Here is a 26,156-nt window from a genome sequence, read left to right as displayed (position 1 = left end):
ATCAATGGAATTGATTCCCTACATTTCAAATTCTTTGGCATTTTCATCAATCTTGCAATCAATCCTTAAGACAACTGCAGCTGGCTAAACAAATGGCACAACATTGCTTGAAAAATAATCTCAATTTTTTGGGGTAGGTGTCTAATTACTGTATCAAAGTAATTAACAGAATACTAAAAAGGACAGAGAAAGTGATGTCCAGATGCAGATGATGACCAAGGTTAGTTTATCACCTCTTCAGTGCTGCTGGGGCCATCAATCAGTTGTGCTCAGTAACTCCACTTGCTGCAGATGCCTCTTCTCTTTGCCCATTCCCCAAAATGTCAAGTTCATCATGATGCCCAAATGGCAGAAAGTTTCCATAAGAGCAGAATTTAGCTTTTAGTCCTACACTTTACTTCTACTTTTACTGTCTAACCACCAAGAATCCCAGAGACACATTGTCCAGAAGAGCTGAACTTTGATCCACCTCCCCAGGAAACACACCCAAGAAGCTGGAAGAGGTTAAAAATGGGGTTTCTTGCAATAGATGGCACTGATTAACCCTCAGCAGCTGCTCTGCTTTGCTGTTCCAAGGATGCTTCTGTGGCTGACAGCCTTGGGAAGGGATCACTAAGGCTGATAAAAGAAAAAACCAAAACCCAAGACCTTACTGGAGCTTTAGGTAAGCATGTATTTGATCCAAAACCTGGCTCTCTGATATTGAAGTGACACAAAATGTTTTAAGAAGGTGGTGGGGTATGTGATGGAGAGGGAATGAAGTGAACTGAGACCAAGGCTCTTCTCCTGACAGGTGACTGCCTGCCTAACCCAGCTCTTAACCTCTGCACAAGATCAGTGCTTTGCTGTTCTTTTAATTTCTCTTGCCAGGTCCCTGTCTGACACTGTTGGCAGGAAGGAGACAGGACTGGAATAAATGCTTCAGGATGATGCTTCAATACCTGCCAGTGCCAGCAATCCCCCCAGCACAGGAACCTGTCCCTCCTGCTGTTATTAGGAGGTTTTTTGGCTCCTGTGGAAAGAGTTAATTTATCCTGGACAGGAGGGATCCCAAATGGGAAGAGTCACAGATGATGCAGCACAAAAATCAGGCTTGCAGAGCAGCTCATAACAGTATAGCATTGGTAATGGTTTGGGGTTTTTCAGTCCATCCCTTATGTTGGGGAAGCCCAGAAACAACCTGCCTTCAGCATTCATCTCATCCTTACCAGCCAGGTGCTTTCTCCCATTTAGAAAGGCTAAAAAAATGCTGCAGCTGAAACCAACCAGACTCACAAGGAACCACAATGGAACCAAGGAATCCAACCCATTTTGGTTCACTCTTTTAACAAGCCTTGCACACAGCAGCAGAATGCAGGACAGCAGAGGGACAATTCCAGCACTGCAAACAGATCTATTTGCAGCCCTTAAGCTGGGATCTCCTGCCTGGAAACAAAGGGATCTGGTGCAAGGTGGTTTTGAGGATATGGCACTTGCTCTGACATCCCAAATCAACCTGGAATTCTACAGCTGGTGGTTAGCTACTTCCTGGGAAAGTCAAAAATCTCAAAGAAAAAAAAAAAAAAAAAAAGCTAAGTGTGTTAATGGTACGAAGTTGTTGCTAATTTATTTATTTTTTTATTAAATAGGTTGTGAAATATATTAGTATAATATTATGCAATGCTATAGGACAGAAGAACAAGAAGAGATATAAATCTCTGATGCAAACAGACCATTGTTTGTAAGGACTGCCAAACTTCTTTAGTTTTGTTAAGCAGCTTAACCCATTTTTCCAGACATTTAGACCAGAACATGCTAAGTTCTGTTCCCTGCCTGCCAGACTCAGGTAACAGGCACAAAGCAGGCTGTGCCTCACACCCCAAGCATGCAGACATGAAGCTGATACAACCCACACCAACCCTGACCTCCTCACTCCTGAAGACTGAAGCCTGGAAGCATCACTCCAGCACTGCTGCTCTCCAGGGAGGGCTGAGCATCTCTGGGGAGTTACGTGCCCAATTCTGCCTTCAGATGCTTTGCAACTGGATCATCCCAAATGAAATCTGGCTCTCTGCAATGTCCTTTATGCAATACTTTAATTTCACTCTCCCTGTTAATCCTGAGGAAGCTCTTTAAGCTACTAAAATATGCCACGGGGATCAAGTATTTTTAAAACTAAAGGAAATGATTTGGGTTTCAAAATACAAACAGTGGCTTGGAAACCCTTTTTATAGGATAGCATGAGACTAAACTTTTCTGAAAGCTGAGTTTGTAAAAGAGTGCAATAGCATAAAGCTCCTGCCCTGAATCCTCACCCTTGCTACAGCAGAGCCAGAGGAAGGTTTGCTGTCACGGGGATGCAGCAGCAAGAGCATCCCCAATCCTAAAGCAGGCCTGTTACCTTCATCCAAAATGCAGCTCTTTGAATTTGGAAATTACCCTGATTTGGAAAAATTCCTGACTGCCAGCAAATGGGAGGATGGTGAATCCCAGCAGGCAGATGGTGGGAGGCACTGGGCAGGCAGTGGGGCTGAGCAGCCAAGGCAGCTCTGAGCCTCCTAAGGACAGGATGGGCAAGCAGTCACTTCACAGAAATCAATGCCACTGGACCCATTTTCCTGGACTGGGTCAAAGTGTAATTGGGCAAAAGGCCTGAATCACATTTCTGCACCATTTATGCTCCTTTTCCTTTCTCCTCTGGCCTGAATGACACGTTTTGGCTATCTCTAGACAGATAATTTATAATGCTGCTGGCACTGAAAGCCAGCAGCTTCTCTGCAAGTAGACTGTAATTATTTTATGGGCTCATATAAGCAACAGAAACTAAGTGGGGAAAAATCCAGACCAGCCCCAGCACTAGGATTTGTGCCCACCCAGAAAAAACCCAACCCAATAAAACGTCTGTGTTGATTATTTCTGACCAGTGGTGGTGTCCAGAGCAATATCTACCAGTGTCCTGACCTTACACAGAGTAATATTACACATGGAAGATTATTTTCCATTCCCATTGAGATGTTACCAGGCTGGAATGAGATGACTTTCCTGAGCTTTCCAGGCTGATGAGCAGCACCCTGTGGCTCTCAACCTCTGAAGAGGTTGTGGCTCTCAATCCACTGCCATCCAGGTGGGGAGAGCATGAGTTAGCCTCAACTCAGCATGACAGCACTCATCTTGATGCTATGGGGTCTTTTTAATGGTAAACCATAAGGACATCCCCTCTCTGCATTACTGTGTCCAGTTCTGGGGCCTCCAACTTCAGGAGGACATGTATTCATAGATAAATGTATCAAAACTTGTGTAATACACAGATCTTGCAGCAATGATAGCTGCCCAGGCTAGGGGGGGGCTGTGACTTTTGGAGACATCATAGAATCATCATAAAATGGTTTGAAGTGAAGGGACATTAAAGATCTCCCAGTCCCAACCCCTGCCATGGCCCAGGGTGCTCCAAGCCCCATCCAACTTGGGCTGAGACACTGCCAGGGATGGGGCAGCCACAGCTTCTCTGGGAAACCTGGCACAGGGGCTCAGCACCCTCACACCAAAGAATTTCTTCCTATAAAGGAAGAAATCCAGCAAGGATGAAGCCTTGTTTGGAAGCAGCTGGATTTTCCTGACTCCCAGTACTGAAGCTGCTGCTACAGCATCACCTAAAGCACCAGCACCAAAAGCTGGAGTGATCTTGGAGTGATGCAGGCATGAAAAATAGCAGCTTTTTGATGGAGAGAGGGATGCTGGCATCCCAGTGACTCGAGGAGGCCAGGGAAAATGATATTGATGCTTGTGCAGATACAACTTAGCAGCATTTTCAAGTCCATCTGCAGCAGATGTTATGGAAAGTCTGGCAAGAGCAAGGAGCTGGACTGGCCAATGCTGAACCACCCAAGGATTTCTTAAAGGTTTATGTAAGGTAAAAAAGAAGATTTTTCTGGAGTTTTTCCATGCACTAGCAGGCAAATTAAAAGCACAGTTTGGTTAAATTTTACATAATTTCAGCTTTAATGTCAGTAATACCCAAACTGCCATGGCTGCAAACCAGTAACTAAACAAATACAGAAAATGGCAGCAAGCAGCATCCAAAACTATTAATAGAATTTTAAGTGCTTTCAATCAAAGCTTTTAACATTACAGCATCAACACAAAAGCCTGCAAAAAGGTTTGGGTTTGGTCATACTGAGAGGCCAAAGAGATTTGGGAATCACTGCTGAGGGATGAGAAGAATTTGGTTCTTCTGGGTGTTCAGCAGAAAACTGGATTTTAGAAGAAACACCAAACAAGGGATTTCTAAATTACAGCAAAAAGAAATTTAGATTTTTTTTCTAAAAAAACTAAGGCTTTTTCCTGTCTTTTAAGAGTCTTTTCCCTTTCTATAGCATTATTGGAAAGAATATCCTACCTTGTCATGCTATTTAGGCTAATTTAAATTTTACTGAGGGAAACAGTGAAAGAGTTTTGTTTTTTTTTTTAAATACATCTACCTTAACACTTAATCCATTCAATTACAATTGTGAAATTCTCACTCCATGCCTACTGAAGTCAGACACTTCCTATAGCCTGCACATAGTACATAAAGTTGCAAATGAGCCTTGCAAACTGATTGAGTTCAATATGTGAGTGTTACATGATGACACCACTCAAACACTGCTCCTGTAATGGGGAGTATTTTCATTTATGTCACATTCACTTGAATTTGTAATTCATGACAAAATTACTGTATTTTTATTCCCAAGGTGTCATTAAATGCTTAAGAGGCAAATGCCACGAGAAAGGGAGACATTCAGACTTCTGCAAGGACCTCCTCTGATGCTTTCCCATTAAGCACTGACATTTTCATCACAAATCACCTGATTTGCTTTAGGAAAAGTTGCTCACCAATGACTGGGACCAGAACCACTGTTCAGAGCCTCACAGCTCTCATGGAAACAGCAAACACAACCAACCTGCTGCTAGTCAACAAGCCCTCATTACAGTCTCACTGAAAATACTTTCATTAAAAATACAGCATTACAGCCCACAGACAAAGTGTCATTTTCTCTGTCCCAGAGCAGGATAATCTCATTGTACAGAAACACAGAGACAGAAGATAAAAACCAACTCCTGGTCCAAATTAACCCTACACCTATTATTTCTGCTGGAGAGCATCTTAATTGCAGCTCTGCATTCAGAGAGCCACACAACCCTTTGGTTCTCCATTTGGGTGCTGTATAATGAATAGGTTTTAAATTAGTTAAAAAAAGTAAATATTAATCTGTGACAAACTATAATTAATTCCTACAGCTGTGATCATCCAATAAGTTCTGCTAAGAAGCAATCAGGTTTGGTAAATGGAGTTCTTGGTGTGCTGAGGGTGGAGGGCAGCCCAAATCAATAGGGATGGGTGACTCCAGCATGGCAAACAAAATCCCAGTTGTAATTTCACTGGACATCCTGCATCAAAGGGAACTCATCATGCAAGGGGAAGATTAATGCACACAGACAGAAAATAAATGAAGATGTGGAGCCAAATCAGAAGAGAGCTCATTAAGTGAAGGTATAATGGGTATTTGGAGAAAACGTCGCTTTTTTTTTTTTTTTAATATGAATTAGCAAAGATTGAACAGAATTTGCTTTGCAGTCCCCACGATAACCTCAGTCTCACAGCATGTGCTCTGCCAAGGGGCTTCAGCCCTGGGAGGAGTGAGGGGAAGACAAGGAGATCAATATCAGATGGAGAACTCATCATCCAGCTGCTCTGGAACTGACAGGGTGTTGAATTTCCCTGAAACACCAAACCTTTTGTACCGATCCCATTTAGTACATCAGAAGGCACTACTGAGAAGCAAACGACTTCCCATCTTTAAAAGATCTGCCCTCTGTGTCTGCAAGTCCAATTTTTGACTTTCTGACTCAATAAAGGCAATCTGCCCCCAGGTGAAAGCTGCCAAGCAGACAGCCAAGCACAGCTGGTGGCAACCCTGGAAGAGGAGAAGGCTGGGCTGATGACGCAGGTGGGACAGACAGGGTGTTAGCAGTTTAGCTTTTGTTTGGGGTTAAGAGAATGAAGAAAATCTCCTTCCTTCCACTGGAGCTGCAAAGGCAATCTTTGCTGTTGCCTCTGAACAACTGAAACCTCATTTTCTCATTGTTTTAGCAGTCTTGGCACCCAAAGGAGCAGGATCGATAGCAGCAAACTGATGCTTCCCCACCTCCCCCCCAGCCAAATCCAATCCTTTCTCCTCTCCCACACACAGCACCTTGCTACCCACACACCCAGAGGGGATTATTCAGCTCAGCAGCCCAAGGGCAGGGCCATGTATGTGTGAAACTCCTCGTGGAAGACACAGATGGACAAAATCCTGCTGGGCTGAGAAGCTTGTGGGTGCTGGCAGGGCAGCGAGGGCTCTACCAACACCCCCCTGTTTCCCTGGGACTCTCAGGAGGGACCAGCAGCAACTTTGGTGGGGCAGATATCAAACCCAGGTGAATATTCATTGGTCTATAACCAGCTCCTAGCATGGGACAACGAAGAATAACATCTCAACAGCATTTGAGGTGTCCTTTCTGAAAGTAAACACAGGGTAGAACCACCAGAAACCATCCCTGGTGGTTTGCAGTTCTGTCTCGTGACTTGAGTTCTTCTTGACTTCCTGCACTGCATTTGATGGAAACTTTATCCAAACTAACCCCAACAGCAATATATGGCAGAGCTGAGAGAGAAGTGAGGTGAGAAGATCATCTCTCCCCTACATTCCTTCTCCCAGCCCCAGCAGCTAAAGCTCTCCAGACAATCTGCTCTGCTGCAACCAAAGTGTGTTCTTAGGGATTTGGGTTTCTAAGCAGAGTTTAAAAAAAAAAAAAAAGACAAAACAGTAAGGAACCAGAGCTCCAGACCACCCTTCTGACCAGCAGAATGAATTCAGCAGGCTGCAATTTTTTTGTAACTATCAGGTGCCTCTTAGGGATTTGGATGCAGGAAGCACACAGCAGGCAACAGCCATCTCTAGGTTCAAAACAAAAGAGTTAAATCCAGACAAACTGGGAACTGTGGGGAAATGGGAACAGTGGCTTCCCACCAATTCCCCCTGGGAGGAACTGCTATGGAAAGGGATAAAATCCAACACTGAAGATGTGATGTCCTTGGGAGCTGCCCCCCTCACCACAGGAGACAAGCAAGGAGCACACAAAAAATGTTCTTGAAGAAAACCTGGATTATTCACTGGAATCACATCAGATCTCCACCTGTTTCCATCAGACAGTTTTGCATCATTTCTGTACTCCTGTGTGCCAGAAACCAGACCAGACCTGGACAATCAGCTTTCCAGCCACAGAGATGGACTTGGACAGAAGAACTGAAGAAGCCTGACTAGATAACATTTACTTCAAATTAATTTTCTGCCATCCAGCTACAGCAGTTCATTTTTTCCCTCCGAATGGGATCTAATAAGACCTAATAGGTGATAAATCAGTTTCCTGGTTTAGGGCATTAAGAAACTGCAGTGATCTGTTCTGCTAGGCCAGGAAGGTCTACAGCACTCTCTCCCACAACAAGCAGGGCATTAAATAGTCTTAAATCATCAGGCTGTCCCTTTCTCAGCTCCACGACCACTCCTGCAGCTTGGAAATTTCAGAATGAGAAATCATTCTCTATGGCAAACTCTGTAGCTGCAAGCAAAGCAATTTAAAAAACACTTTAGGAGAGCAGTTCCTACATCCTTGCTCCTGTTACAAATTACTTGGCTCCAGCATTTACAGAAGATGCTGTTTAAATAATACAAATGGGTTATCAAATGATCAGGACGTGAACAGACAGAAAAAGTTGTTTCCTATCAACAAAGCCATCACAAACAAACAACAAAATGGGATTATTTACTCAGCATCTATTCATTGCTGCTAATTTGGCATGGCAATATTAGAGCTGAAGCTTTAGATGCAGCACACTCCTCAGGATAATTTGGTCGTGCAACACAAGTTCCTGATCCATCTTTTTCTCCGAGAAAGGTGAAATAAAACATCTGGGTCCCCATCACAATCACTGTTCAGCTCTTGTACATCCAAGTGCATCTGTGTGTAGTAGCAGGTTTACAGAAAGTTATGATGAGGAGCATTTCAGTTCTCCTTGGGTCTGTAACCTGTATGCTAAAAGAATTATGTGCTAAATTTGAATTGAAAAAGGCTGTGAAGAAGCTTTCTTCTTACAGATCCATCCATGCTAAGAGAAGAAGATCCCATCCTTTACCTTCCCACCATCCCTGCTGTCCTTGCAGCCCTGACAGCCAAGTATTTCAGGAGAGCACCTACAGCAGACAAACCCAATTTCCTTAAGCCCTGGACACCCATCCTCAACTCTTCTGTCTGAATTTGGTGGGGAATGCTACACCAGGTGGGCTTTGCAGTGATGTTCTGGAAGTGATCACCTCCAGCAGAAGCTGGGAACTGGGAAGGACCCTCCAGCTTAAACTTAACCCAAATCCATACAGCTTGTTCAGGGTGAATCTCTGTCTTTAGCTTTGCTGACCTTAAAAACTAAGCCCTACCTTGACCTTCCTTATTTCTGTATTAAATTCTGAATAATTTTTTGCCATTTAGGCACCCAAGATGTGATCTGTTCCACCTCAGCTAGAGGGATGGGTTAATGTACCAGTTATCAACATGGAGCAGAACACTTCAAGGGAAAATAACGTGTGCTGGAAGTTCTGTTCTTTACTTGCTGGTTGTTAACTGCCTAAGCACAGACAAATTACTTCATTCCTCCATGAATCAACTTGAACATCTGTAAGGACAACATAACACAGATGATCTCCCCCAGATGCTCTGACATTCTTATAAAAATAAATCAAATGACTATTATTGTTGCTAATAAACCCATCACTGTAGATCTTGTCTTATGGCTTTGATCATTTTATCTCTGATAAGGGAAACCCTCCAGCCAAGAGGAGCTGAAGAAGTTAATGCCATTTATTCACCCACAATTCTCAACTGTTTGGGTAAAAAATCCAAAATACAGCTGCTGAGATTAAAATGTAACAACAACAACTTAACTTTTTAAACCATTGACTTTCACATCAGTAACAACCACCAAAATTCAGAGGGGAAGAAAAGTATTTACACTGAGTTACTGACAAAGGAGAAAAGATGAGCTGAAATTATTCACTGGCATAACAAAGTAATTTCTAAATTACTTAAAAAGAAGACTAACATTTACTGCAAATATATTTACAGCTTTAAAAACCCAAACAAGTAAAAAAAGCCAAACAAGAGCCCAAAGCTAGAATTAATCTAGGCCAGTCAATCTGATTGGGCACAGTATTTTTATCTCACTGAACTCGACAGAGATTTACTTTCAGATCAATCACATTCAGGGACACAGGAGGGTCAATGCCAAGGAATCAGCATCCAAGCCCCACTGCAGCAAGCCAGCACACAGAGCCCTCCCCTCACACATGGTTTGTTGGGATGCCTTTCAGCCAGCAAGGAAAAATATATATTTTTTTTTTCCCCCCTCCAATGATACACAGAGTCAGACACAGCATACAAATTGCCTCTGCTCTTCTGAAAAACCTGAGCTTTAATTTCTTTTTTTTTCCCTTTTTTTCCCTTTTTAATATATGAAATGGCTCGAGGAAGAGATAAATAACCAGGAACACACATGCCAGGTACCACTCCCTGGGATGGATGGGGAGGAGCTGCACTTCTCCTGCCTCCCCACACACTTGACCAACGCTGGGCTGGGATGCTGATCAGCAGCCTCTGCATTCCCCTCCCTGGAGCCAGGAAATTTATGCTTCAGGGAAGGAGGGAAATGTTTAAGGGAACAGTTTTGTAAGTTGACAACGGTCAAACCAATTGCTTGCTGCAGCCAAGGAGAGCTGAAGGGTGTTACAGCAGACTGGAACCCAAGGCTCACTTCCACTAATTGAATATCTATTAACTGAATTGCAAGATATATTAGCAGAAGGAAAAAAAAAAGTCATTTTCCTAAACATATCTTCTTAATTATCCTATTATTTGCAGATGAAGACACTGGCAGAATACCTTATAAATTTCTGTTTGAAGTTTAAGCCAACAAATAAAGATTTCTCAAACAAGAGGTTAACACAAGCAGGGAGAAACTGAACCTTTACATGGTCATTTTCTCTCCAAGCAGAAGAAAACCAAACCATGTAACTCTCCCTTTTTAATTTAAAAAAGGCTTTTGGGGGATTGCTCCTTCTCAGCCTAAAGCTCCTAGCAGATCCTGCAGCATGCCCAAATCCAGCACTGGCTCTGAAACATCTTAAGAGTACTCACCACCCCAGACAGGGTTCTGCACTGCATGGAGAGAATACAATTATTAATAAATAGCACTGGGGAGCAGGTGAATAAAACCCACAAACTAAACCAAGTTGGTTCAGTATCCCTGCAATTTCAGGGGAACAATTTGGTGGAAGTCTGTCAGCACAATTGTCCTTTCTGACTGTGCCACCTGATGGGTGACTGCTGTCCCTCCAGCCAGGATTTGGATGGAGAAAAAAGGACCTTCAGCTTTCCTTGACCCACGAATCCCTCCTGCTGCATCAGAACCTGCCACTGGCACCTGCCAACTTCCACCACCATTTATTTGCTATTTAACCTCTCCAGCCACACACTGCAATTCAGCCCTTCCAGATTTGCATTTGAATTAGATGGAAAAATGATGTGTACCACTAATTCTCCACCCATGACAAGCTCCTGGTAACTGGGATGTAATGGTACCACGTGCTCTCTGGGAGCCAGCTCTCCCCAGTTTGTTCAGAGACTTTTCCTAACCCCCCAGCTCAGTTCTTGCAGCTGTACTGCTCACCCCATGCCATCCTCTCTGCTCAGCTCCTGCTCCTCTGCCTTCAGACACAACTTCTCCAGTTATCAGCCAGCACAAAGCTGCCACAGTCCCCAGATCAAGGCCAGGGATGTATTTCCTCTATCCTGCTCCCTCAGCCAGGGTTTCCATGTCAGAACAAGAGAACACTTTCAACAGCAACATGCAGGTAAAGGGGATTAGATACTTTACAGGAGAGAGAACAGCATGCTCTGATTCCAACCTCCATCTACTGCGTGGAGAAGCTTTCAAATTTAAATCAAAACCATGCAGAGCACCAAGGAGTCAGTGCTGGCAGGGGAAGCATGGAAAAGAAGTGTTGAAAGCAGCACTGGGTTTGTTCATTGGCTTCAATGGGATCATTTTTCCCCCCCCCCCTTAACTTCCAGAACAATCAATTTAGCAATTCATCTTACAGATGTCACAAGTTATAAAGGAAACAAATGCAACTGAAATCAGGCTGAGTGAAATGTTATTTTCCCTGTGGACCCAAATGTCCACACACCAAGTTATGCTTTGTGACAATAATAATCCAGAAACTGATCAGAAAGAACTTTAAAAAATAATAATAAAAAAAAATCTCCAAACATTTTTTAGGGTTTTTCTTTTAGAGCTGCACTTGAGGTCTGGGTTGGGGTCTTGGGGTTTTAGTTTTTGATGCGATATGGAATGATTTGATGCAAGTTTGTCATTGGCAATATTCTGGTTTTCCCCTGAGGACTTTTACTGCATGAGGTTTTTCTAACATAAATAATTAGTTTGAAATCTCACTAACAGTGAAACTTGTAAGCTGGAAAACTTCACTGTGAGCAAAACACACACCACAGTACAGGATGGAAATCAGACATACAATCATGTTCATATAAAAACCAACAACACCTTTAGTCTGTTTTCAATCTGTCATTAGAAACTCTGATGTTGGAACTTAAAAATGTATTTCATGTGCTGGATGAATAAATCACACACGCCAGCATAAATTTTTCATGATTTCTCCATAAATTCCTCATTTCTTGTTGTCAGTTGTCTTGGCAGAAACTAAAATATACGATGCTGTAAAAATGTCAGTCTGCTGTAATGAAGACAACTGTCTGCTTCCAGGAGCATCTGATGAGCACTGGAAGATGCTACATACCAGCCAGGATGGACAACAAAGAGTGCAGTGGCCTTTAAGAAATACAGATTTAATAAAAACTGCATTTTGGGGGGAGGTTGACATTGAATACTTGTTAACTGCTACTCATCACAAGCTGTGTTTTTTAGTGAGAGTGGGATTCTCACCTCCTTCCATCAAGACACAAGGGTTTACTAGAGTAGTGGATTTTTCTTTTTTCTTAGAGACCATTAGGCTAGACCAGAAAACAGTAAATTAAAAGAAGAAGAGTGATAAAATGGCTGCAGAGAGCGAGTCCTCAGCCTTCCAGAGAAATCCTGGCAGAGCTCAGAACTTGCTCCTCAAGGAGAACCAAGCCCCTGGTTCCCTCCTTAGGAGTCTGCCTGCATCAGAGGGTGAAAAAGCAGCTTGGAAGGGTTGGTTTGCAAAGGTAGAGGCTTCATTTGAGGGAAAGCCAAACTCAGCACACATTTGTATTTCATTGCTACACTAAGGACTCCAGCAGTGAATCTGGCAAGGAGCAGAAACCCAATGATCCTTCTCTATCCCCCCTGTTCAGCCTTCATCTGAAAAAGCCCATTTGCTTCTTGGCACTCCCACAGTAGAAACATTTGGACAAAATGGACAAGATGAGAAATACCTCTTAAAAAGCACAATAATAACATCCTTAGATGCTAGCAAAAACCACTGGAAATTACAGGTTTGTGTAGACCAGGAAAACCATGGCTAAAAAGCAGTATTTTCTGGGAAGTAAGAGATACAGTGGCAAGTGCTGAATAAGTATGGGTAAGCCTAAAAAGTGCTTGATGCTCTACCCAAACAGCATGGTATAGGTAATAACTAGGAGGTGTGCTTCAAGAAAATATTCTCCTTAACAAAAACTGTCCTTGACAAAACATGACTGAAGTGGTTGTGGAAGAAGAATGCTGTAAAATATAATAGTTTGACAAATGAAAAAGCATTCGGTGTGCAAGAAGAACTTAGAGAAAACATGCTGGGTTTTGACAGCTGGCAATTCTACTTTGATTTTTAAAAAATAAACTTGGTTGCTGCCTGAAAAGAAGAAAACAGTCCAGTAAGAACGTGAGACAACAAGGTGGGAGGGGGAGTGAATACTTGCAAACACATCAGAGCATCACACTGCCTTTTAAAATCTCACTGACAGTAACAGGCAACTAAAATTCATCCCAGAAAGGTTTCTTTTTCACTGTCTTTATAAGTGAGCTGTCAGAAACCCATCAACTACCTTCTTCTCCATCTCACTAATTTTTTCCAGCATTCTGAGTAATTTTGTTCTGCCTTGCATACTGCAGACATGGCTGGGCTTGCAACAGGTAAACCATGGAAAGCAGTATCATCACAGCCAAACAGAGAGGGGAACAAAGCCACTGATCACTGAATACCTCCTTTCTCAGAAGGAAAAGTTCAGCATGAAGAAATAAGAAATGTCATGAAGATAATGTTTTTAAGCTTCCTGCTAATATGGGCTCATCTGTTCCTCCCACAAAGCTACTGCAGTTCGACTGCAACGGGATCCAAATTTTGTTTTCACACATGACATGAAAAAATCAGAAAAGAGAAACAAACACCAGGGAGGGCAGATACAAGTGTCAGAGCCTGCCCTGCTTCATAGCTCTGCACTTCATCTATTCAACCCACCTGCAATGCAGCTCGAAAGGAGGCATCTGATGGGCACTCATCACTCTGCAGAAGATGCAGAAGAGCATCTGGTGGACTAAATTCCCAGAGTTTTTGAGGACAAGTTGACTCGCCACATGCCACAACATATCTCACTCTTCATGTATGAGAAGACTTCTCCTTGCCCTGAGCATTCCCACCTAACTGCTGCTGCACCTTGATCCCAAGTTTCCTACCAGAGAACAGAGCAGCTGCTGGTCTAAAATCTACTTTGAAGTAAATTTGAAGTAAATTTTACATTGAAATTAAAGTAAACTTTACATTGATTGGACAAGAGACCCAGAAAACCCAGCAGCAACCATCAGGGCTGATGCTCCAACAGCACAGGGGAACTCCATGGGAATGCCCACGTTGGATGCCATGGTGGTAACTCCAAAGGGGAAGTTTATATCCTGCTCTTCCTACTAACAGTTCTGTTTCTTACACAGCCTGAGCACCCAGACTGCAATCTAATGACTCCCAGGAGTTTCACCAACCTGCCAGATGGAGCTCTTTACAGCAACGCTCCTTAGCCCTGAGCCCACGTACCGTGTGCTATTAACAGAGCAGAGCTGGTCCCACAGCCCCTGCCTCTCCATGACCTGCTGAATATGCATATTCATAAACATCTGATGCATATGTATGACTGGATAATGACAGAACAGCCTTCCCCACAGAGGGCAGCTGCTGGGAGATGCTTTACCTGTGCAGACCATTTGCTACTTAGAAGTTCCGCGTGGTTTAGGGATCAGAGATCCAGGCTGAGATCCAGGCAGCTGAGCATTCCCTGCCAGCATCCTACCCGAGCCCACCATCACCTGCACATCCCAGCCCATCAGTATCCAACTTGGGCTGGATGTGGGGAGGGATCCCCAGGCTGGAAATGGGGCAGAGCCTGGGAGCTCTCGGTGCCTGCTCGAGGCTTCACCGCTGGCTCTGCCCCAGCTGTGGGAAGGCAGATGCCACTGGAGCCAGCAGAAAGCCTGCCAGAACAAATTAAGCTGTCAAAAAAAATTAACCAGTTTAATCAGGCAGGGGATACTGCACCGAATGAATGCTTTGTGCTAAGGAGAGCTGGGGCTTTTCACCCAGTAGATGGAGCTTGAAAATGAACCGAAGCAAGCGGTGACCGGGCAGCTGGAGTTTGGGGACCAAAAGCTCTGCTTTCAGCTCCCTCTCTCTGAAGTTACTTGCAGGTGCCCTTGCACTATATACATTGTCACATGGACCTTAAAAACTACAGATTTCACACCTTCTGCAGCAACCTGTGAAGCTTTGCATCATTCTGGAGTTGCTGGCAATCATAACCACCAACCTCCAGCACAGCAAACAGCAAAAATGTCCTTTGCAGCTCAACAGGAGTTTGATGAATGGTGATATGCAGTGAATTTAAAGAAAGAAAACATTTGCTTTTGATATCTTCCATAGTATTGTTTTTAAGACTCCACCAAATGAAGAACTTTGAAGGTTTAAAGTTCACCCATTCCAAGACAAGGAGCTGCACAGATCTGACAGTATTTGCCCCTGTGTTCATAGTTTCTAACAGAAATTATTAGATGTCTAAAACTACTGGTATATTAATGCTGCTCTCAATTTGGTAAACATTAAGGAATAATTAATTTACCTTGTCATTTCAATCTGTCCAGCCAAATATCAGTCAATATGTTTGTTTGACTAGCTGCAACAGTGCCTGCCTAAGTGTAACACAAATCCTCATGATGAAAAAGGAGAAACATCTGTCAAGGACAGCTTAGCTCAATCTGTGCCTGCTGTGCCATTAAGAGACAGAGAAGATGACTTTTTAGTCTTCATATTCAGTGACATAAACCTCCACACTGCTGACAGCCAATGATCTGGCAACTCTTTTCTCTTTAAATACACTTTAAACCCTTATTGTCCCTATAATCACAGATGATTGTACAAGCTGTTATGTCAGAGAATAACTAATTTTCTTCCCTTCTCTTCTTTTAAACTCTAGTTATTACTACACTGGCCAAGCTTTTTCATACTTGAACTGTAAAAGCCTTTTTTTTTTTTTTTTTTCCCCAGAACCTGTTCATGAAATACTTCTGATGCTAAAATTTAATAACCTCAGAAAAGGCCTCATTGGCTTTTTTGCACATCGAGGCTTCTGCTCTCTGAAGACCAAGTGCTACATAATGGTCAGACATTTGAAAAAATAAAACCTCAGGAAATGGATGCCTTGGCAAATTAAAAGCTACCAGGGCTTTAGGCATCTTTTATTAAAATCATGTTAAATTCCTAGCTTTCCTGGTCACTATTCTTGTGCATTAGTCAAGAAAAAAAAGCTGTTCCTCCCACCATGTTCACTTCATAGGCCAAAAGTGCATGGAATTGAAGTCTTGCAGTGGAAGGATCAGCACTGGAAGTGATGCAGTAAAACTGTCATCAAGATTCTGGTCCCTGTTCTCCTTCAAATGGGCTAATATTGGCAGGAGAAGGAAATTCAACCCAAATGGGGTTAAATGATGGGTCCAGAGCCATCCCAGTGCCAGCAGCAGTAAAGTGTGGGCCAGCCTGGGTATCAGCACTTCAGGCCCTCTTTCACCTATAAAGCAGGTCTTTTGGGTCTAAAAGATGAGAAAATGGGAAATTAGGATCTTGGCACAAGACCTGGAGTCACAAGGGTTGGGCTGGGCTGGAAAAAGCACTCTGAGACAGGAGAGACAAGGAAACAGCTTCTCCCTGCACAGCAATCCAAGCTTCCCCACATCCCAAATTCCCCTTTCCTTCTCCACGGGTTCTGTGTGGTTCTGCTGCTTTCTGAAATCACTATTTCAATAAAAGACTAAAGAAAAGGGGAGGATTACAGTGCAGAGCGATGGATTTTACTGGAAAAGTAAATAAAAAGCTTTCTGAAATAGGAAGGTTCTCCCCAAAAGGTCATTTTCTCTCCTGCTCCCACTCCCTAAGTGCTGCAAATAACCAAATCACTAATTGATAGGCAAAGCCAGAGAATTTACAATCCTGTTTCAAAGCAAACTACAGAAATGTTCATTTCAGAGCAACAGCCAAGAGAGGCATTTAAGCCTGAACGTCCAGTTACAACACACAAAGAAACACTTTTTGTTCCTTCTGATGACTGAAATATTGGGGTTTTCAGATACTGGGAGAGGAAAAGATAAATAAAACTCAAGGGTGAAAAACCAGCACATAACCCACTCACTGGCTATTTTTAAATGTGCAATAGCATTAATTTAAATGAAGTGGATATGGAAAAATAATGATTTTAAGGGAAAACTGCTACACCTTCTGTATTAAAAACAGGCATCACATGACATCAGGTTTGGTGTGAGTAAAAACGGAGTCCTGCTAACATGCTTTTTGATTTAACACCACCAACTTCATTTAATTACCTGCTCCATGCTGCTGCTTTTCCAAGAAACAAGTGCTCCCACATTCTGCTTCACGTCACCCATTTTGTGCCAGAAAAAAGGAAGAATTTTCTTATTGGGGTGTGGGATGAACTGGCCAGCAGTTTGTGCTGGAGCTGAAATAGGCAGCAGGGGCTGATCCAGAGCACAGACTGCAGGTCAGGACAGCAGAATGTTCATGAATAACTGGAAGAGCACATCCAGGTGGGTCCTGGTGTCCCTGTGGGTATTTATATGGTAGCACCTTCTTCCCCACAAGCAGAAATATGAGAATTTGAAGCTGCATTTGAAGGTGGGAGCATCAGAAGTCTCACACAGTGATGCAGCACTGGGAGGTCTTGGGACTCTGCATCAGGGCACGGGTGATTCTGCCAAGGAGAGGTCACACATGAGTTGGGAGCAGAGGATTAGATGCTTCATCCCTGCTCCCAGCAGAGCTTCCCACCTCTGGATCAGTGATTCCCCCCAAACCCTGCCCCAACCCTGTGGGAAAAGGGACAACCTGAGTGCTCTGAAATGCTCCTTGGAGTCCCACCACCCAAAGACACCATCATTATCTTCTTGGACTTGTTTTTTGTCACATTTCCCAACTAAACTTTAATTTTTCCTGTGGGAATGCAGAGAACAACTGCTCTCTCAGCCAGGCCCATGAAAACTGGTGCTGCTGGGAGAGAGGCTGATCTGGCACCAAAACTGCCAGGCAAAGTGGAATAAAGCTGGAAGGCACGTGGTCCCAAAGGGCTTCATGACATGAGAGAGCAAATATTCACCTGCAGCTCCATCCCAACCATCCCCACTGGGACAATAATGTCAGTTCTGGTGACACGACCTCCCTCAGCCTTACCTACAGCTGAACTTGGGAGTCTCTGCACACCAGGGTTACTTGAGTGAGTTCAGACAGCAAAAGAGAAAAAAAAAAACCCAATGTTCAGAATTATAAAAGCTAAAAGTTACAATTACATTTTGGGTTTTTTGGGTTTAATTAGAAAAATTTAGAATCAGAGAGTTTTACATTCAAGGAACTCTTCCACTAAAGGATCTATCACACTCAGTGCATCTGCTAAAGGCTCCTGATACTCCTGAAACAATTAAAGCAAAAAAAAAACCCAAGCCAAAAATATGTAACAAAATATTATCCATGATTCAGTGCAGAATATGAGTTCTTCCTGAGCTGCACCACTTAATAAGCAAAAAAATACAGTAATGATCAAACTGATAAATATATTGGTTGGTACAATATGCTCTTGAGTCCAATCATCACAAAGTACTTTAATATCAACCCAGCTTTAGATCTAGGAGGGAAAATAATATCCCAATTATTCTTTTCCATCTGAAATTAATTTGGCAATGCTTCTTCAGATCTCAATTAGACTCTTATCAGAGAATTATCACAACACACACCCTAATAACCTCTTGTAGCTTTCCTTCAAAGCAATGTACTAAACCCAGGAGTTCTTCTCACTGCCTATATGCACAGAAAGTGCAAGTATCCAAATTAATGAGTTGGCTTTATTGGTATCTTTTAAAACCAAAAGAAACCAGATGACCACAGCACACTGTGGATGATGACTCCAAAAACTGAGGAAGAAAAAGCTCTTTCCAATATTACCTTGCTTTATCATGCCCACTGAGCTATGCTGCTCCTTTTGCTCAGTTGCATGGAGCTCCTATGTCCTATTTTTCTGTTAAAGTCTCACATTTCTGAGCTGCTTCTGAAAAGCAGACTGTGAGGTGCCTCTCAGGTGCTCATTACCTGTTTGCAGAACAAATATTTAAGAGTCAGTAAAATACATCAGGGCAGATGACCAGCAGGGCAAACTCCTGGTTTAGTTGCTACCCCTGCCAGTGAAGCCCCACAAAATACCTGGTATGGGAACACCACAGCAGTGACAGGGGAAGTCTGCTCAAGTATTTATCTGATTTCACACATTTCTTTACAGTTCTCAAGCTTCTTAAGATGCTGAGCCCCTGTGCCAGGTTTCCCAGAGAAGTTGTGGCTGCCCCATCCCTGGCAGTGTCTCAGCCCAGGTTGGATGGGGCTTGGAGCACCCTGGGCTGGGGGAGGTGTCCCTGCCCATGGCAAGGGTTTGGAACAAGTTCATCTTTAAGGTCCCTTCCAACCCAACCCATTCTAGGACTCTAACAAGATACATGGAGCATTCAGAATGTCTTAAAGGGATTAAGTCTGCCACCACTCAAAGGAGGACAACCCATTGAAGAACACAAATATTTTCAGGTCTAAAGCTTCTTGCTGCTTAAAACTTTGCAAGGAGCCAAAAATAGCAAGGCCTTATAACAGAGGAAAAAGGTCTCTCAAAACCCTTATTTCACTTTTTTCCCCTTTTATATATAAAACTTGAGCTCAAGCACACCAGCAGCTGGGATCGTTTTATCCCTACGTGTTTCTTTCTAGTTCAGGAAGAGATGTTCCCTAACATGCAATTCTTTACTTTCCAGTCACTGTAATTTTCTTGTGGCAAATCAAAGGTTGCAGTGTCACGGAATGTAGCAGAAATATTTTGAGAAGATGTTTCTGAGGAGAGTACTGAGTGAGGATCATTCTCTCCCCAGCAGAATTCAAGGCACCACCTCCCTCGTGCTTTAGGGTGAAATAACATCTGCAGCAGCCTTCCCCTGATCACCCAGAGATGGGATGGTGCAGAGATCCACATTCCCAGGAGGAGAGCAAAGCCCATCCATGCTTTAGGGAGAGAAGAAAATAGGTTTGTCAAGGGATGCATAAGAGTGGAAGGCAGAAGCAGCAGAGGATGCTCAGGGCACCTTCCCTGCAGTAGGAATACTTTCCCACTTGTCTCCAGCCACACAAACCCCATAATTTACACGACATAATAACCATCAAATGATAACTATTTTAGTACTGGAAATTATTATTCCACCTTTAGAAACCCAAAGAGATTAATCCTGAGACAAAGAGATGGGGAGAACACCCAGAGAAGCAGCAGATGTTTTTAGGAAGTTTGGGATCTCTCCCTTTGACATCCCCCACATTGGCAGCTTCACCAATGTAAAGGCTGCTGCTCCATTTCTCCAGCAGGAACAATCACAGCTTAAAGAATTAAAGGAAACAAACAGATCCATTAAATCCAATGGGCTGCCAAGCCCCCAACTGTACAAAATTCTCATGCCAGGACCATTACCAACATCACACCCATGCCAGTACCCTGCCATGGGGATGATTTCTTTCCTCCCACTATGGAAACCACCAAGGGACAAGAGCACCAGCAGAAGGATATTCCTTCAAGCAACCTCAGCTTTCTGTTAAGGAAAAAAAATCCAGTGTTATTTTAAACAGAGCCAAGTATATTAATTTTATTCCTAGGCCCAGTTAAACCAAAAAACCTGCCAGGTCTTTACTGAAAAGGTCAGTGCATTATGCAACCAGGTTTTATGGACAGCAAAAAAGTTCCTCCAAGTGCAGAGACCGTATCTTAAGATAATTAATCAACATGCATTCATCTCTTTAATTTAAAGACAACGATCAAAGTTTGGACACATAAATGAATTCTGAAAACTGTCTCCTAAGAAAGCAACATGCTTTAAAAATTTTTATCTTCAGTCTATTCATGGGAAATAAGTGGGAGGTTTTGCTATGCAGAGAAATATCAGCATTAAGGAAAACCAAAATTGCTCCCATTGAAGTCTTACTTCATTCCATCCCTAAATAAAATTATTTTGTTGTTCAAGTTGCATTTCTAGACCATTAAACTTTTCTAAATCAGTAAGCACAGACTCTTATAGGGAATTTATTAATAGTCAGGAAAAGTACCACCTCTTTCTACTAATCAAAGCTCTTCCTACTGTTCCAGACTCTTCTTGAAATAACACATCCCTTCTCCTCCTAAAATATAATTGCATTTCAAACACTTTCTTTATCACAATATCCTATTTGGAAATGTAAAACAGTTTCCATATTCCATAACAGCACATTATGGAGTAAATGTTTTAATGATCAGTGCCCCAGTTATAAGTGCAAGCTTTCAAGTCCCATCTGCTAATAAACTCTTTGAACATGCTATTAATGCAGGCCTGAACACCTTACTGAAGCAGGGGGGGTTGAAAATCATTTCAAAGGGGTTTTTTTGTGTGATTTCTCACCCCACATATCTGAAATTATTTCACAGTCTGGAAAACTGTGTCGTGTCCCTGCGTTTTATGTAGCTGATTATCCCAAACCTCTGCCATTCTTCCAGACTGTTATCTCTTGTTGTGAAAACCACACTGACTGACTTGGGATGGATTTTGAAGAAGAGTTTTTGCATTTGGACTGAATTTGACAGATGGAACTTGACTGGACAACTATGTAAGTACAAAAAAGCCTGTTTTTCTTACATCTTTTAAACCCCAGTGGTTTTGTTTCTATATGGCTGCATGAAGCTCAGCTTATTATGGCAATCAAGCAAAATTTCAATAGTCTTAAAACACAAATTTGTTTTGGCTTTGGGCTAGGTGTCAGTAAGAGGAACACTCAGGCACCTGTGCTACACTTGAAGGTTCAGAGTTACACAAAACTTGCTCCAGAATTAACTCCTTTGGTGCCTGCACACTGTGGATAGAGTTGTAGCTGAGGTTAATTCTGAAATGCAGCACAGAGCTGACAGGTACTGCTATGACAACCACAGAACAGCCTCCATCTCCCTGCAAGCTCCAAAAATAAACACTCCAGCAACAGCAAAAAGGTACATGTTTACCAGACGTATATCCCCCCCCTCCATCCTCCTGGCAAGATTTTATTAGTTTTGTTTTAAATCCAGAAAATTCATTAAGATTCTGGGCAGGGTTTTCAGGAAGAAACACACCCCCACCCATCTGCAAAGCCAACGCAGGACCAGTGGGGAGCAGGTGAAACCTGCCAGATTCTCTCCATGAGGCAAGGTAAATTTCCTCTGGAAAAAAAAAAATACGTAGGCACTGGAAGCCTCATTCTCACTGAGAAGCTTCTCACCCCCTTTTTCTTCGACTTCAAAAGGCAAAACAAGCAGGTGCTGTATGTAAATGCGGACATTAGACACAGAAAATAGAACAGAAAACAGCAAATTCCATTTTCATAGGCGATTCAGTTTCCACTGGAACAGCTGCAGATGAAAGTAGCAGCTACAAATTAATACATCATAAGGTCTACCAAAGGGAATGATTGTCTCAAATGCCAAAACAAAGACCAAAGATTAAATTATTTTCATTTGCAAAGACGTAGAAAGGAGCTGTTTTCACGTTCTGTGTTGAAGAGGAATCCAAGTTCAGCTTCTCAACTTGTGACAAAAGTTAAAAACAATTTCTACATCACTTCTGCACCATTTCTAAACATGATTTAGAAGGGAAAAACAAAGCAACACAAAACCCTTGCCTTTTTTTTTTTTTTTTTAAAGCTACTTTTACAGTTAAAGCTCCTTGAGTGCATTTGCCTGCAGGAGATGCCTGGAATGAAGAATCTGCCTCCAAATCACTCCTCATCCTTATCCTGAAACATAGGAAAACCTCCTGATTTGTTGCAACTGTTAAAGGCAACTAGCAGAATTTATCACAGAGCCCTGGATGACAGAAGCATCACCGTGGTGGAAGATTCAGACCTTAATTTCATTATCAGCATCTGGTGGATTGCTACAAAGCTGCTGTTGTGGTAGCTGTCAACACAGCTGATTAAACCACTTCCTTTTAATCCACTGATATTATGCCTTTATTTAACAGGAATAACTCCTCCTGCAAATGCTAGCAGATATAAACCTTATGTTTGGATTCATTATGTAGTTTAAAGGCATTCAAGTATCTGAAACAGAATTATTAGTGATTTCCAACAGCAATATTTAAAACAACAAGTAGCATTTTCTTTTGAACTTGTCTTAGCTCACTCTTTTTTTATTTCAGGCACTATGATCATAAACACATGTAGTAACCAACTCGACAGTAGTTCACTAAGCTTAAAAAATCCTGTTGAAAAAGAAAACCCAGCAGAGGAAAAGCTACAGAAATCAACCAAAGGGACCCAACCTAGAGACATGCTGCTACCTCTGAGCTTTACCTCCAAGTCCCAGCCCATCCACCACCCAGGTGGCTCAGACAGCTTTCTAAAGATCATTTAATCTGTTCCCCTTTTCCTTAAATTATATCTGGCATCTTAGCAGATGCTTGTTAAGCTGTTTTTAAATACCTCTGGCCACTCCACAACACCCCAAGCAATCCACTGCAGCTCTCAGCCTGGCACCTGAATGTTTCTCTCCTCATTTTAGGACTGAGAACTTCTCATGCCAGTCACTATAATATGGCTGTGCAAAGGCCATTCCCATCTCCTCTCTTGTCAATTTTTACAAGTCTAAAGGCATTTTCCTCTCTTTCTGCCTCTCTATCTTCTTTCTTGAGATTCTACCCCAAAACAATGTCCATTTTGAGACACTATATGGATGAAGACTTAATTATTAAATACGACTTGGGTATTCTTTTCAATCAAGCACCTGAAAGTACTGTGCTGGTAGGTATTGGTCTTTTAGGCATTCAGGTTTTTGGTTCAAACACAGTCTTTCACTGCTCTCCTAGAAAGCAGCTGATTCAATCCTAACACACTCCAGTCTATTATTCATCTCTGTCACCCTGTCACCAATGCTTTATTCCATCTCTGCTGCTTGGATATTGTTGCTTACTGTAAAACAGCAGCTGATTTGGACCGAAATTTGACAGTGAAATGAAAAGCTCTATCATCAGTTTGTATTTTCTTTTACCCTCTCTGACAACTTGTGTTGCAGGAGGAAGCTCCAGCGTGCCCTGCCAGCTCTGATCAGCACTCAGCAAACCTCTCACCTTCACCTGCTGGCAAACCCAAGGAAATTCTTTGGTGTGAGGGTGCTGAGCCCCTGTGCCAGGTTTCCCAGAGAAGCTGTGGCTGCCCCATCCCTGGCAGTGTCTCAGCCCAGGTTGGATGGGGCTGGGAGCAACCTGGGCTGGGGGAGGTGTCCTGATAGCAGGGGGTTGGCACTGGATGAGCTTTAAGGTCCCTTCAGCCCCAAAGCCTTCTGTAAATCAATGATTCTGGTGACATTCAAACCCCTGGGATTCTCAGTTCCCTAATTGCTTTGCTAAGACAGCAGACTCTGGTTTTAATTAAATTAGAGAAGTCAGTAAATAGAATATGAAGTGGCACATCTACGAACAAAGCAGTAACAATTATCTCATTAGAGATAAAGATTTTTGTCTTCATTTCAGCACTACAGGTGGCACCACAGATCTGTGCTCCTGACACCAAGGCAGGCTGAGCACGGGGAGCAACCCTGGGGCAGAGGGAGCACCCCCAAATCTGAGGGCACTGTACCAAAGCCAGGCACACAAAGGATGCAGAACAAGAGCAATTGCCATGAGACAGGTGAATCCTACTAGCACTAAATGTTAAATACACATGTTTGCAAGTATTCCCTGGTAATGCATATCCCTGTTTCTTCTCTCTTCCCCCCATAGCTACAACTCTATCCCAACCAGAGTATTTTAACCCACTAGCAAACACCTGGAAAGCAACCATCACACAGAGAGGAGCTGCTGGGCTGTCTCTGCCATGAAAGTGAAGAGCTGCTTCCCAAAGGATTGGACTCTCCACTGCATGGAGAAAGGGCTCAGAGGTCTTGCTTCCAGCAAGGTGTAGGTTTTATTTCCCTAGTTTCACTCCATCAGATGTATTTCAAGCAGAGAAGCAAATGAACTTGCAAACATTCTGGATGTATTTAAAATCTGACTCCCTTAATCTGGAGAGGATGGCAAGTGTTTGAGTTATTCCTACTGAAAGGATGTGGTAGCTTTAAAATACAGCATTTGTCCTTATTTTTTCCACAGTTTTCTTCAATAAAAGTTTATAGGGGTGAAAATAAAAGGACCAGATGGACAAAAAGGTGGTTTACAAAGCAGCTTTCTGTTTCTGGAAACCACATTAGCTTCGACAGGAAAACTGAAAAGCACTCAAATCAATTCAGAAACATTTACAAATGAGCTGGTGTAATGAAGATGAACTTGTAAATTAGAGATGAACAACCCCCTTTAGCACTTTTGCAGATATGCATCAACAACAGAAACTTAAAAACGTTTTTGATTTTAACTTTAAATACTACTCAGATATTCAATGGGTGCCAAGGTTATTCAGTAAGAATCAAAGATCTTAACATCACATCCCCTTTCTGCTTCTTCAAGGACTTACTTTCAACAGGGGAAAAAAGACAAAACCTATTTTTAAGGCTCAGAATATCATAGCCCTGCCCTGCCTGCAAACCTCTGCATCTCACTTTATACCTCTCCAAATCTGCAGAGGGTGGAGCTGACTGGGAAGGATCCCTTTGTGTTTTAAGGATAAAACAGTGGGGAAGGAAAGGCTCTTCCTACACTTTTGCTCTTAAATTTCTATGTTCCTATGCTCTTAAATTTCTAAATTCCACAGTTAAAAATATCAAGGTCAAACCCCAACCCAAATGAACACTAAGGAGTCACTTGGCAATATTGTGAAGATAATATGAGGAATACCCATCACCTTTACATCAGGGGGAAGAGTCTGAAATACTGGTCACCCCACAGTGATTGCCAGGGGACTGCCTGCCATTAACAGCCTCCAAACACGACTTTTCCCATCATATTTCAACTTCTTCACTCATCCTGCAAAGCACAGAGATGTTCTCCTGCCCAAAAGGATGCCAGGGAACACGTGCAGTCAAGGTTTCCAAACCACCTGCAACACAACTGCCAAGCCAGCTGGAGTTCTCCAACCAAAACCACTTGCAAAAGAGAAGAATTAAATCAAAGAAACCCAATGGGCTTTAGATCTTCCTCATCAGCTCCTCTCCAAGGGCTCTTCATTCCAAAGCTGCAGCCAAGCAGAAGGGTGCACCCGGCACCTCTGGGTACAGCTCAGAAGATGGCTCAATTTCCTACCTCGTGTTTATTATGAATGGATTTTATGAGGCTGTTAAGGAGACTTCAGGAGCCAAGATTAAAGTTAGTGTGCATTTTTATAACAGGAATAGGAACTGTGGTTGAGGATTTTATAGAAGTAAACACCGACAACTTTATAGCGCGGCAGCTCCGAGTTAAGTACAGAAGAGATTTCTCCAGGCAACTAATAAATGTAATGTTTTTGCCCTATACTTTCACCACAAAACACATAAAAGCATTTGAGACACTTAATATATGTCAGAAACATAAA

General features: G+C 42.6%; 1 protein-coding gene across 2 annotated transcripts in view; it reads right to left on the bottom strand.

Annotated features, from left to right (window-relative positions):
• The window catches only part of DOCK1 (dedicator of cytokinesis 1), a 267,373-nt gene that overhangs the window by 82,213 nt on the left and 159,004 nt on the right, over positions 1-26,156 (bottom strand). The window lies entirely within an intron of this gene.

This window comes from Calypte anna, chromosome 6, assembly GCF_003957555.1.
Source record: "Calypte anna isolate BGI_N300 chromosome 6, bCalAnn1_v1.p, whole genome shotgun sequence".
Lineage (NCBI taxonomy): Eukaryota > Metazoa > Chordata > Aves > Apodiformes > Trochilidae > Calypte > Calypte anna.
The sequence above is the reverse complement of the archived record's forward strand: the minus strand, read 5'-3'. Positions and strand labels throughout refer to the sequence as shown.